Source organism: Aptenodytes patagonicus, chromosome 1 (assembly GCF_965638725.1).
Source record: "Aptenodytes patagonicus chromosome 1, bAptPat1.pri.cur, whole genome shotgun sequence".
In the NCBI taxonomy this organism is placed as follows: Eukaryota; Metazoa; Chordata; class Aves; order Sphenisciformes; family Spheniscidae; genus Aptenodytes; species Aptenodytes patagonicus.
In genome coordinates, this window is record NC_134949.1 from 210,245,825 (window position 1) to 210,260,958 (window position 15,134).

Below are 15,134 nucleotides of genomic sequence, written 5' to 3' on the forward strand. Positions count from 1 at the left end.
GGCTGCTCTCAATTATCTTTGAAAGGCTGTAGTGATCAGGGGAGTTTTTGGGGGATAGGCAGAAAGCAAATGCCACTCCTACCTTCGAGAAAGGCAAGAAAGAGAATCCAGAGAACTACAGATTGGCCAGCCTCACCTCAATCCTGGGATAATCCTGGAAACTCTTTCCAAACATATGAAAGACAGGAAGGTGATTGGGAGTAGTCAGCATGGAGACACAGGAGAAATCAGACCTTAGCAACACGATCACCTCCTTACGGTGAAATGACTAGCTTGGTGGATGAGGGGAAAGCAGTGGATGTTGTTTGACTTGACACTAGCAAGGCTTCTGACTGTTTCCTATAACATCCTCACAGACCAACTGATTCTGTGATATGTATGGAATAGACAGATTTTGACCTTTAGTGAATGAAGTTTGGTTTATGTGCTTCTTACTGGCTGTGTTCCCACTTAATGGTTCTCAGGCTAGGAAAAGATGTAACATTTTTCTCTCTCACCTGATGAAGAGCAAAGGGATTACACCAGGGTTCCATGTGTCAGCACGTGCCAAAATAACTCAAGAAAGCATTCTGATCTCAAATCAGATTGCTTTCCTTGCATTAAATTTGCAGATGTGAGGGTCTGGAGTAGTCTGAATTTGCCAGCTCTTTTGAAAACTGATTCCTTTGAAAAAATGATTAGTTACAGATTTCAGAGCCTAAATGTAGGCACCCATCTTTTTAAAGTCTTGGCCATGGATTAGGCTTCTACTTATGCTTAATTCTCCTTTCTCTCTTATAGTATTTTAAAGCATATGGCTAAAGATATTCCGCATCTTGCTAAATGTGTCATCCAAGCAACTCTGACACTTAAAATGTTAATCAGATGGTAGTCTTCTATTTGACAAGTAGGAATATGACATTGTGAAACGCTTGGTTTCTTAGATGCTGCTAAGTATATGCAAAGTATTGTGATTTGATGGGAATTTCAATTTGCCATAACCATGCATTGCATGAGAAAATATAAACAGATGGGTCACCTTGTGAGAACTAGGAATAAAATAACAAATGGGGGAGTTATTCTACTTTTATAGCACTATAACTGAAAGCAGAAACTGACTATTAGGGCATTTGCTGTCAGGCTGAAGCCCAGCCAATTGCATTTCAGTTCCTGACTCTGTGAGGTACTGTATGGATCAGTATGTGGAGCTACTGAAACTCACTTTTCATGGATTACGTCTTCTATGCATCCCCAGCTGCTCCCTTTGCAGCATCCCCAGGTTCTCTGTGTTCCCTGAATTCCCATGATACCATCTAGTTTATCACATGTCCAATATCTCTCTTCCTCCCCTTACCCCCATATCGTTCCCTTACTACTGTGTTCCCTGTCTGTTTTCTGTTTTCAAGGCAAGAAACAATCATGTCCTGTAGCTAGGTTGGAATTACGGGTGCACTGACTGGCCATCTGGTACTCATGGCAGGTTGATCAGTTGTCTATTACCTCTCAAATTGGATAAAGATTGAATTCTGCTCTCCTTTTCCTCATTATCAATCATCTGCTGATTTTCACAAAACTTGTTGGTGCTGGGTTCTCATGTGATGCCTCTCCCAGTTTAACTCTAGTTGAAATTAGCCAACAGGTTTAGAGGTTACAAGTGGAGTGGGGTAAGATGTTGTACTCCCGTAGCACAAGGGATCCCATAAAGATGGTTACCATGAGTAGAAAGGATAAGCAAAGCGTAGCAAACAAAGAAAAAAAAGAAAAATAGCTGCATATTTTGAATCCTAGCTACTGGAAATCATTCTTTTCAACCCTGAGGGCTAGAGAAAAAGTAGTATTTTTTTGTTTAGGTCTTTATTCTTTTTCATTTTTTACTTTGTGTGGTGCTATGGAAGAAAAATGATCATTGGTAGGATTCATGGCATCTGAATTAGATGTTTAAACTCATCTGCCTATGCCACTCCATAATCAGTGGAAAGAAGGATATTTGAAAGAAGATTCATTTTATTCTGTGGTAGGTCAAATGAATCTTACGCTGATGTTCAACTCTCACAGAGTAAAATTAGCTAACAAGAATCCCATCAAGTAAGACTTAAGACAGTTCAACCTGATTTTTTCATTTAAACATAAGAAAAACCTTCTTTACCCTAAGGGTCTTCAAACAGTGGAACAGGCTTTCCAAAGAGGTTGTGGAGTCTCCATCCTTGGACACATTCAAAATGCAACTGGACACAGCCCTGAGCAACCTGTTCTAAGTGACCCCACTTTGAGCAGGGTGGTTGGACTAGATCATCTCCAGTGAGGCCTTTCAATTTCAACCATTCTGTGATTCTATGATTCTGACTTCTTTTGCTACAAAATGGGTTGTTTAAGAAAATGGATGATACTGACTGACGTACCTGCACCTTGCAATGCTTCTTTCAAACTCATTATCTGTTGTCCTGCCAGGCTTAGTGCTCAGGCAGTGAAAAATCTATACAATTTGTATGCATGAACTAACATCATACAGAGTTGATTGTCTTGAAAAGATGCTGTTTACTGATGATTTCCTAAGTGTCTCCCAACTAACAGGAATGTGTAGTGGAGCACACAACAATGCAGTAGACTTCTAAACAACTTTTTAAAGCTGAAACAGTCAGTGTTTTCTTTGCCTCAGCTTCTCCAAGGTCTCCTGTGAAGAGGTTAAGGGAGGAGGAGAATGACCAGCAGCAGATGAAGACTGAGTCAGGGAACGCTTGCAAGAACTTGACCCGCACGGGTTCATTGGACTCAATAGGCTGCATCCAAGGGTGCTGAGAGAGCTGACCTCTGTCATGTTGGAAAGATCATGTAGATAGGAGAAAGTTCCCCAATGACCAGAGGAAGGCAGATGATGCACTCATATTCAGGATAGGCCAACAGATCAACCTCAGGAACTACAGGTTGGTCTGCCTCACTTCAGTTCGTGGGAAAATCATATCAATCAGCCCTCCTGGAGGACATTGCTGGGCACATGGAGGACAAGAAGATAACTGGGAACAGTCAGCATGGATTTACCAAGGATAAATCATGCCTAACCAATCTGATTGCCTTCTACAATAAAATGATTCTATGATCAGTGGGTCACTATGAAAACACAAGACTGCAGCCTACTCTGCCAGCAGTAATAAAATTGAGGTTCTGATTATTTATTTGGACAAATGTCAACTCAAATAAGGATGAGGCCTCTGAAGAGCTTGTTGTCTATTAGGAGACACTTTTTGGAGCATATCCATATTTCATTATGGAATCTATATCTTCACATAAATATGGCCTGAAACAGTCTGCTAAAGATATGATATCTTTTTTTTTTTTTTTTTTTTTTGAGAATAGGAAATGTTTGAGTTCTTTTGTGCTTAATTCTAAGTATGCTGATATAGCTTGAATACCAGCATTTTTATTGCAGGTAACAGAAAACACTGAACCCTGAGGTGATTATCAGTCAGTGCTAGGAACAACAGATGAGGAGCAAATTGCCAAAATCTAAACCCAGCAGATCTGCTTCTCTTCCTATCTCCTCCTGACATGCCCACAAAGAGTGGGCTCTCACCCCTCCAGGTCAAAGGCTTGGAAGCACAGACAAAAATTCTGCTCTAGTCATCCTCTCTCCTCTTCTTCCTCATATAAATAAGCATACCTAACCACCTAAACCCAGATAAATTGCTTATATACATTTTCCATTCTCTGTTTAAGTCTTGTGGTTGAGATGTACATATACACTAAACACTTTCAAGATCCATTCCTTCAGGGAAACAGACAGAATGGGATAACATTTTTTTTTTTTCATAAGCAGATTAGATTGACTTGCATGTAATGTAGCTTGAAGCCTTTCTCTAGCTCTCAAATAAGAGCACTGAATTAAGCCTCTGATCTTTGCTCATCACATTAAGTCCATGTGTTCATCAAAACTGGACCAACTAATTTGTCCTTAATTCAATTTGATTTTCCCCCTAGATCTTTGTACAAGATCCATTACTCCATTTTCATTTTAATATTATTTCTAGTGGGACTTAATATGAAAGAAATTCTTCTGAAATTAAAACGTCTGCAGCAAAAATTCTTTCCCAGTGTAACTCTTTCATTGGCAATGGATTCATTTGGTCCCATTTTAAAAACTTTTTCATTATTCAGGTATTTATTTTATATCTATACATATGTATATCTAAAATGCCATGAAAATAAAAAAAACAATTAGAATAATGGAAAAAACCAGCCAAAGAATTAACAGCTGAAGTAGAGAACAGTGCAATTATCTGAAATGCCAAACGAATAGAAGCTCAGAAACCCACCATGAAGTCACATCATGAGTGTCTCATCTGTAGCCCTGTAGCCTAGTAATACAATACTGCCATTACTAGTAACAGGCCACAGTGTTTGTACTGAGTTGACAAGGCTCTGTCTGAACTTTTCTTGACCTGCCTAGAGCTTTGTTTTCATTTAATCACAACAGCAGTTTTTCTAATGATCAACTGGTCATGTCTAACTTGTTTTACTGTTGTTTATCTGTATATGGTACAACTATAATTTATATATAGATGGTAGTAGCAAGTAGGCATTCTGTGTAGAATGAAATATTTATGATTGTTATTTAATAATGTGGTGTGGAGAAATTCCGATCTGTAAAATAGCAGAGACCTTGAAAAATGGGTTTGCAGGATGCAGTGGAGAGCATGAGAAGATAAGAGATGGGGTACAGGCTCTGCACTAGAGACTGCATGGCTCTAGTGCAATGGGGCCTCTCACCAATGGTTATTTAAAGAAATGTAGATGTAGAGCTGGACAAAACTGGGTTTAGGGCTAACAAAGAACAAGTACCTAAGGTATGTAAAATGCACCATATACAGTAAATTCACATGTAACATGGCATTGTAGACCAATGAAGAAAAAGAAAGTGTATAGGTGAGCTAACAATCATATGAAAATGCCCCAAGTGGATCCTAGAGTGAAGAAAAAAAACCACATCACCATTCCTCCTGGTGAAGGACTCGGGATGCTGACAACTTGCTGAACCTCCTCCATTCCTACCAGACTGAAGCCATCAACCTATGAGTCAGAGGGGCAGTGGTAGCATGACCATTTCCTGGTAGCACCAGGAAAATGGGTGCTGTATACACACATGGAAATATGTGGGTAACAATTGCAACTGTATTATTATTGTTACTGAGGTTTTTTTCTTGTAGAATAATATTCTTTTTTTTTAATTTCTAAAAGTTATCTTTTTTGTTGGAACTTGCAACTTATCTCTTCACTAGTTTATAGTAAGACAGAACAGCTCATCTAAACTCTCATCTGCAAAAATAGGAGACTAGATTCAGTGGTCCCCAAAGTCTAATCTAGTTCTTTGTTCTCCTTTGTTTAATTTAATATAATGTTATGAAAGCAGCTTCTAGGTGATGATGATTCATATCACACAAAGTCTTTTGTGTAGAAAGTGAGCTTTAGTCAAACTCATTTGACAAAATCTCAGTATGGTGGTGCCGTGGGCTCTGAGGCAAACTGCAGGAAACATAAAAGGTGGCCTCCCTCAGCCTCAATATCTGCATTTGAGTTGCAAATGTTTAATTATTGCTTTAATGCTGTTTTTAACCATTACAGTTCTAGGAAAAGTGTATAACTCTAAATAAACTAGTTTGAATTAGGAACTAACTTCAGTGCTACCACTGCACTGCCTTTGGGAACACAGTCCAGACAGAACTTAGTCCAAATCTTAGCATGCTCAATACAGACCCATGAATCCTTCTTGGCACGTGCACCACCAATCACTCCCTTACCACAGTGTATAAAGGCAGCTCAAAGTCAAGCAGTCTGCAAATCTCAGGTAGCCTTGTGGCATGCAGCTTTAGGGCCATGTGAGAAAGGACCCTGGATAGTTTTGTTTGCCTGACAGCCACATGATAATGCAATGGATGCAGGTGGGATATCCGGTGGACGGACTGAGCACAGTAGTCCCACACAAACTCCAGGAGAATGCTTGCTTCTGCCCGCATTAATGGGTAATGCAGCCACAAGGTTTCTCTTCTAGTGTTTCTCAGAGAACATCTGGGTGCCTGGGCAAAGTTTCTGTCCCCACTGCAGCTGAACAGCATCCCTGGACTTCGGTGTAGGCTGTGACTGAGAGTATAGGTGTGCCTGAGTCACTGATTTTTCCTGTAGCTGGACAGTACTAGTTCAGGCCATGACATCTGCTGTGGGTTGTCAGGAATAGCCTTCACCTTTAGCAAAGCTTCTTTGCTTTGGTTTCAGGAAAGAAGATCATAAGTCTTGGGGGACACTTGTGTGTACACTTGCTCATTTGCATTTCTTTGTTGCTTATGTCAGTTTTGCAGCAAAAATGACCTTGGGAAAACGCTTGCATCTTTGCTTGGATGAAGTCAACTTTATACTTTTAAGTTGCAGAAATGAGAATCATTTTGTGTGTGAGAGTGGGGTAGAGGGAGGAATGAAAGCCAGCATGTTTCTAATGAATGAAGATGCATCAGAAATAAACCTCCTGTGAAATAATACAGAAGTTGCATCTAGCATTTCTTTAAGTCTGCAGACATAATCTGTGCCACTGAAAGATGGGACTCGGCAATGTGAGGAAGCATGATTTCCTAGAGGGAATGAACTACTGTAAAACGTGACATCTGTACTCTCTGTTGTGACTGATTTATGCAAATCTTCCCACCTTCTGTCCAACATTTATCTATTTTTTCATCTCTCTGACATTATCACCTGCCAGCACTCTAGATGGCAGGACTGTCAGTGTGGCTCTTTCCTCTGGTGTCTAATACAGTAGCTCTTGTTTGTCTAGTACAGTAGTCCTTGTTTAACATTCCTGGCTACCACTAAAAATAGAAATAGTCATGTATTATTTATAATAGGAGTTAGGAATCTTGAATAGTACTAGGATTTAATTTTGGCCATCCACTGAACTAAACACTTTATGCCCTGACAAGTTACGATGTGGTGGTACAGAGATTCAAGTGGGAGAAAAAAAGGTACAGAGGCTGTGAACATCGGTTAGACCAGCATATAAACAACAAAGGCTAAGGCTGTTTTTTTTTTTTTCCGCTGCTGTTGAACACCGGTTGAGAGATAGAGTTATGTTTTTCATAGGACAAATTCATCATATGAATCATTCTTCCCTCCTGGGTCACACTGTAATGAGTGTGCCAGGCAGGTCTGCCGTAAGAAATACATTACTATTTCCTTATGCTGATCAGTACGACCAGGGCTGAGGGATCAGCGTGAGATATCTAGGAGGTGGTATGTGGTATCTAGGAAGTGGGTATTGCAGGACATATGTTTCTGTGAGGGTGCAGCCCTAGGGCTCTGCTCAGAGGCACGCCTCTAACTGTGCCTGTCTCATTCCAGGTCAAATATCCTCCTATCATTTGTGGATCATGATACTATTTCACACATTCATTGGTATCAAGGTCAGACTTCCAGAAGAAGTCTTTTTTTAATAGCCTGCAAGCTCTTGGCTTTGCATGTTCTTTTACTCCCATCTGAGAACAAATCTGACTTTTCCAGTCCTCAGCTTTTCTGGTGAATTCCTAAAAGCCTGCTTTCTTCTGCCTGGGGTAGGTGCTTCCAAAACGATCTGGTTCTTCAGCTAGAATAAGCTTGTAGCTTATTAAAAGAGCTTGAGATGACTCTTAAATTCTCCTTTTCCTTTTCCCTGCACTTCTCTTGGAGAGAAACTGAAGGGACTCTGGAAGCTAACCCATCATCTCCAGTTGCCAAAATTCAGGCAGAAGTTTCAAAAGGTGGAACTCCAAAGCAATGAACACTTACTGTATTTTGAAACAGAAAGCTCCTTGCTGGCCAAGAGAGAAGAAAAAGAAAAAAAGATCTTCCAGGCTTCCTGCTCACAATTATTTTTGGGTGAGCTGGAGCTAAAAGCATGGGTCAAATGATAGGTGTCTAATATCAGAATAGAGCTCTGTGATTTCCACCACAAATTAGACTTTGAACTCACCCAGAAACAATCATCATTTATATGCTGGTGGCAGGTAAACCTTTTCTTCTTTCTCTTCAGTTCTTCCCTTGACACTGAAAAGTCCCTCATATAGACATTTGGCAGCTAAAGCTGAATTATAAAGCTACACTGAACCTATATGATAGGAGGCAGATGGTTTCCTTAGCAACTTCAAAGCAAATTTTAGAGCAATTTCTCCCCACTCTGGTACATTTCTGTATAACATTCAGCACCTGCTGGATGAAAAACTGTATTTGTGACCACTTGAACTGACTAGGCATGATCAGAAAAAAAAAAAAAAGGTGACCCAAACTGACTTCTTCAGTCAACAAGCTCATGCATGGAGGTATCCCAGACATAACTTCGAAGCTCCCCTGATCTCCAGTTCTCTGATGTTGTCTGATGAAACAGTTCCTAAACTGAAGGGATGACAAACCCTTCTGTCATGTCCTTGGTCGTGTCTGCAGTGGAATCCGTTTCTGACCAGAATTTTGTGTTTGGTCATCTACTTCCTGAAAGTCAAAAAGAATTTAAAGGCAGCAGAAGTTTCATCACCATATATCATGGTTAAAACATTAAAGTAGGCTTATCTAATAGCATTTCAGTAAAGATGTGAAGTCAAGTGAGACGATCAAACCTTTATCTGAAACCTTTACTTGAAACCTTTACAGATAAAATGAAAGAATCATTTGAACTTCAAGGAGTTTTTAATGAAGCCTGGGATTCCAAAATTTCCCATACAGCCTGGATATAAAATATGCTATGCCTTTTTTTGTTTGTTTGTAGAAAAAATTTGGAAGCATAGCCACTACATGAGTTTTATATTAACGTGTCTGCAGGCATATTAGCAAACCCGCCTTCTCAGACATGAATTAGTAAAATGGCAGAAAATGATGCTTGTCATGATGCTTGATAAGGTCAATAAATGCTGTATACGTAAAAGGCATGAGGAATGCTTGTCAATATAAATGAGATCAACAACAAAATCTTCCTATTGAAATGCCCTGCACAATGTTGCATTTAGTATTGATAAAATGACTTCTGAAGCCAGGAAATCCTTAGGAAAGACACTTGTAAAGCACTAACAACTTTCCTTCTTGAAAGTGTACAGTTAAACATGATCATGGACATCCATTTTAGTTAAAAATTTTAATTAACAAGAATTAATTATGTATAATATAATTTATGCAACAAATATAATAATATTCAAACAAGATTTATTCCTTCCATTTTTACTTGATTAAAAAGTGTAAACCTGTGTAGTGTCAAGCTCTCCTATTTACGTTCAAGAGAGAAATAGTCCATATGATCTAGCATGGGAAATGAAGCCCATAGATAAAGCTCTGCCCTGTGCATAAAGTAACCTTGTAACAAGCTCTCACCGCTGAAAAAATATTTATAAATTCTGTAAAATGATAATTCAGATTTTTTGGTGCTTTTCCTCAGGATTTCACTCTGTCTGTTAATCAGAATTTGACAGAATTGCACTGGAGAAAACAAACATCCAGTGCTGCCAGGGCTGGGGTATTGAGCTAAGCTAAACATGTGTTGTGAGGTGCTAAAGACAGAGTTATTTTTTTCCCTTTCGAAGCACAAACAAACATCACTGGAACCCTGGGCACCGTATGCCAACAGCTGGGTATCTAAGTGACATATCCAAACATGCGTGCACATGTGGCTCTGAAATTTTAATTAATCTGCTCCAGAGAACGCTCTCACTTGGAAGATTCAGAGAACAAAAGGCAAAGCTGTGGTGCAGGTTTGAATTTGACTATTCAGTCTAATGTGACATCCAGAGCTCCCTCTGCTTTTCTTACCTACACATTTTGGTTATTCTACACAGTGAGAAAGACATGTACAAATAGCTCTCACAGCCTTGGTTAGCTTGATGCTACTGAGGAAGTGGGATAAAAAATTAGCTCTGGTACAAACTCTTCAGAGGAAACCTACCTATACCAGCTACTTCTGTTTTGATATGTTTTGGAGAAAACAATTTTATTATTCTCTTTTGTATAGGAAAATACTATATTAGAATGAAGATATGAGCCAGCAGGTGTTTTTTTAAGAACATTAGAAAGTTACTATTGAATACAGAGGGGTCAGCAGTGGAAGTACAGAAGGAAATTATTAGTAAGGAATTTACTAGATAGTTAAAAGTTTGTCCTTGAAAGAGAATATGAAGAAAAGTTGGATGGGATAAAGGTCCAGCTTGATAATGACCACCTATTTCTTTATTAACAATCAAGTGATTGCACAGGAGACGTATAATTCTCTCGCTACATATTGTAGTCTTTATTCAAGGATTTATAACCTGGTATTCTCTGGGATAACAGCCGCCTTATCTTACTTTGCTCGATTCCTTTTCTTCAGTCCTGCCATTTTGCTTCTCTAATGTGCAATTTCTATCAAAACACATCTGACACTCACTTGGACTGATTTACAGCAGTATAATTTGCACCACTTCTGAATGTTGACCTTACAGTTGACAATATAACAACCATTATTTTTGTTGCCATCAAAGACTGAAACAGGAATGCCCAGAGAAAAGCACGAGGCTCTGCAGAGGAAAGGATAATTCCCCGGGCTAGATCTGCAGCAGGTCAGTCCTGTCTGTGGAAGAGTCCCACGTCCCACAGTGGCGGTTAGATTGCATTGGGCTAAGAAATTGCGTTGTGCTATGAAAAACCTCAAGGACTACTTGGAGGTATTATTTATTTAAGGGGGAGTTCCCTGTTCTCACTGACATCGGAGCAGCACCAGTAACATTAGCAGTGTTTGAATCCCTTCAGTAGACTGACGTGGAGCTGCTGCTGGTATTTAACAACATGCCAAAAACCTACGTGCAAAACATGGTTTATCGCTACTGACAGCACATGCACACTTGGGTACCCCGTCAAGCTTACTGTGGTGAAATGTTGATATGTTGGTGTCAGTGGGAAATGTATACATGTCCTCAAAGGCTGTCTTTCTAGACAGTGTGTCTAAAGGCTGTGTGTGTCCTGCAGTGCTGGTGCTGGTGCCCCCAGTCAAGCAAACGGGGTGGCATGTATGAGTGCACCATACCTTCTGCCTGGTAGGGCATATCTAAGTCTCACAGTGACATGAACGCCTGGATGTCATCAAAGCACACAGTCATAGCTGGGAGCTGGGAAATGCTCCAGGTCCTCTCAGATTAGAGTTAGCCATTGGAGAACCATGCCTGAAGGCACCTAATAGGCGAAATTAGGACAAGCCTTCAGGAGCAAGCTTGTCCCCTTGGTTTTAAACTTTTCTTCCCCTCCCTGCCAAAAAGAGTACTCCTTCAAGCTCTTAAAGATTCTGGAAGTTGTCTAACGTCAAGCCAAGGCTAGCAAGTAGTGCAGCATAATGGCAACCATTTGGAGAAGCAAACAAATTTGAGGACTCAAAGTCTGCACTGTCTATGTGTTTCCAAGGGAGTTTCACCTGAACTAACTAGCTCTGGTCTGGCCCTGTGAGTTCAGGGCCCACCAGTAGACAGAGCACCGAGGTGGGTTCCTCCTCTGGTTTAGTTTCAGCTGGAAGAACCCATTTGTGTGCTGTGAGATCACTCCACAGTACAAACCAAAGTGGGAACAAAAGGCTATTTGCCTCCAGACCACACTCCTGATCCAAACTGAAATGCTGCTGTAGATGTATTCAAAGTTAGATGGTATTTCAGAGCAGCTCTCTTGAAGTCTCCTACTTGGGGTAACCTAGAGGAGATCAATTTTCAGCAGGTGAATTAACTAATATCCTGAGATGATCAAACTATTTTAAAGCATTTCTGGTGAGACAATTAAATGTGGATTGTATCTAAAATCATCAGTCACATATGACAGCCATGACTGCAAGTTAGGAGAAATATAGATATTCATCTTTTGCTCTTCTTTTCCGGGGAAATACTGCTCACCAGCAATAGTCCATGCAGCTTTCTAGTCAGAGCAATATTCTTCAAGACAGAAGAGAGTGTATTTTTCAATTTTACAAGCCAATGCACACTTGAGACATAAAGGAGTCTTGAGAATAAACTGAAAAACTATAATAAGTCAGATGCAAGAAACCTGAATGTTAATAAGCTGCCTAAGCATAAAGTAAACAAAAAAAACCCCTGCAACTGCCTGTAGTGAGGAAGAATTAATCAAATGGTCAGTCCCTGCAGGGAAGTATTCGCTAGGTAAAAGAAAGTATTGCACATTTCAGCTGGTTGGTAGGCTGCTCCTGATCCAGGGACCATCAGAAGTTCTTAAGAGGAAAGTCCATTTTATTCTTATGGTTGCAGAAGTGCCATAACTACTGCCACTTCTGGGGATATATCTGTTGTGCTTTTGAATGCTTGGGTTAGAAGAGGTGGTGGTTTGGTGATGAAGAAGAAAGGGAACCAGGAACAGGCAGGGGAAACATAGGAAGAAGAATTTCACCTATTCTGCTTTATTAATCTTTTTGCTGTATATAGATACAGCAAGATTGATCAGTGTCTAGCTTTTTTGAGGTTAACATCTATGATATACTTTGGTTTTGTTTCCAGTCCTTTCATCCACATTTGGGTTTCACCCGTTGTTCATGTAAAATTACCATTTCAGATGGTAATAGATTCAGTTGACTTGACGCAATCCTTGCTGTGTACTCCATTTTCATACAAGGGCTCCTGATACTGCTTCTGTTGAAGCTGAGCCATCAGCTGAGGGAAAAATTAAATCTATCATATTTAATCCATTGCAGTCATCTGATGTAGGCAATGCTATTTCTTTCACATCCACAGTCACACGCCTGAAATACACTCTGATTCTTCTGCTAGCTGGAGCTACTGCCAAAGTAACGGAAGTAATGAAAAAATCTGATAAGGTTTTCAGTAAACTACAACTTATGTATGGGGAATACAAGGCATGTCAGCAAGCATGGAGTTACAGGAAATAAGTCTTATTGAGCAAACTCTTTACCTATTTTTTTGGTGCAGTTTCAGATTTAGTCAGTAAAAACTGAGCAAATATAGTAAACTTACTGGAATTTGAGTTGACATAATGTAAGTTTTTAAAAAAAGCTTAGTATCAAGAACCAGGTATTAAAAGTTCAGAAATGTTAATGAGAAGGTGCCAAAAGATAGAAGTTCATGAAAAATGAAATTTTTTTTAATTGAATGGAGGCTTTTTTCTAGTGAGGGTGTGCAAGGCTAAAGATAAAGTCTCATGATACTCAGCATTTTTACCAATCATTAGGAAGTAAATATGCATGATGAATAAAATCTCAGATGGCAAAAAGTGATGAGAAGAGCCCAGTCAGGGGGTGGACTATGGAAAGCAATGGATCTGAAAGGGTTAACGTATCATAATGGAAAAGCATTTGGAAGTAAGTCCCTAGTACAATGGTATGGCAAGGGTCGGGGGGAAGCCCTGCGTGCAGAACTGGTTAGAGAGAGAGTTTTCTGTTGGTATGTAGATCTGTTGGAAGGAAAACACAGCGGTGCATAAGCAATCCGGGAGGTTTCTGGCATGACTTGGTGGCAACTGGAAGCTGTTTCTAAACATATGGATAAGAAGTTTACTGGGAATAGTCAGCATGGATTTACAAAAGGAAAATCATGTCTGACCAACCTGATAGCCTTCTGTGATGAGATGGTCAGCTCATTGATGAAGGGAGAGCAGTAGATGTTGTTTATCTTGACTTTAGCGAGGCTTTTGACACTCATGTAACATCTTCATAGACAAACTAATGAAGTACACACTACATCAGTGAACAGTAAGGTGGACTGAAAAACTGGCTGAACTGCCAGGTTCAAACGGTTGTGATCAGCAGCACAAAGTCCAGCAGGAGGCCAGTCATTAGGGGGATGCCCAGGGGTCAACACTGTGGACAATACTATACAAGATCTTTATTAACAACCTGGATGGTGGGGCAGAGCACAGCTTCAGCACAGATCATACAAAACTGGGAGAAGTGGCTCACACACCAGATGGTTGTGCTGCCATTCAGAGGGACTTGGACAGGCTGGAGAAATGGTCTAATAGAAACCTCATGAAGTTCAACAAAGGAAAATGCCAAGTTCTGCCTCTGTGGAGGAATAACTCCAGGCACCAGGACAGCCTGGGAGTGACTGGCTGGAAAGGAGCTTTGTAGAGAAGGACCTGGGTGTCCTAGTGGACAACAAGTTGACCATGAGCTAGAAATGCGCCTTCGTGGCAAAGAAGGCCAATGGCCTCCTGAGCTGCATTAGGCCAAGCATTGCCAGCACGTCAAGGGAGGTGATCCTTCCCTTCTGCTCAGCTCTGGTGAGACACATCTGGAGTGCTGGATCCAGTGCTGGGCTGCCCCCCAGTACAAGAGAGACATGGACATAGCGGAGCTACTGTGATGGCCTGCTAAGATGATTGGGGATTTGGAGCATCTATCATATGAGGTGAAGCTGAGAGAGCTGGAACTGTTCAGCCTGAAGGAGAGAAGACTCAGGTGGATGCTATCACTGTGACTAGACGACCTCCAGATTTCCCTTCCAAACTCAGCTATTCTGTGATTCCGTGTGACTATGTTTATATATGGCATCAGCTATACACAGCTGTGTTTGCATACGGTGTATATCTCTATATGGCATAGTATACTTAGCAGTGGAAATACTGTGTCTAGTTATGGTGTTCACATTTTAAAGGATATTGTAGAAGGCTACCCAGAATGAGTGTGAGGGACACTCATGCCCAGAAGGATGGGCATGTTAATAATTTCTCTGTGATGAGCTGTATGTGACTACAGGTCTTTGTTATTCCGTGCTCCATCAAAGGACCATAAAGGAGATATGCCAGATGTCCCCAAAACAACAGTGGTATGTGGACACTAGTCATATATAGATTTACAGCACACAGATGGCTTCAGTGTCCAGATGTCGTTGTCCGGCAAGCTGTCAGTATAAGGGAGTCCAGCCAAATTCTGTCATCCTTCCTCCTCCCCACTAATCCAAGGAGGTGTTTCACAGTCAGGAACAGGCTGAGGGGCAGCAAGCTCTGGCCTTGCCTGCTGATGCAGTGTTTTGCAAAAAGTGGTGCTGTAGAGATATTCCATAATTTCCAAAGATCTTGCTCCATAATGTTCCCTAGAGGCCAAACCTGCCCAGTTTATGTTACCAGAGCACTAAGATGATGTTTACATGCAAGTCTTTCCTCCTGCTTGCAGTTTCCACACAAAGTCTTGG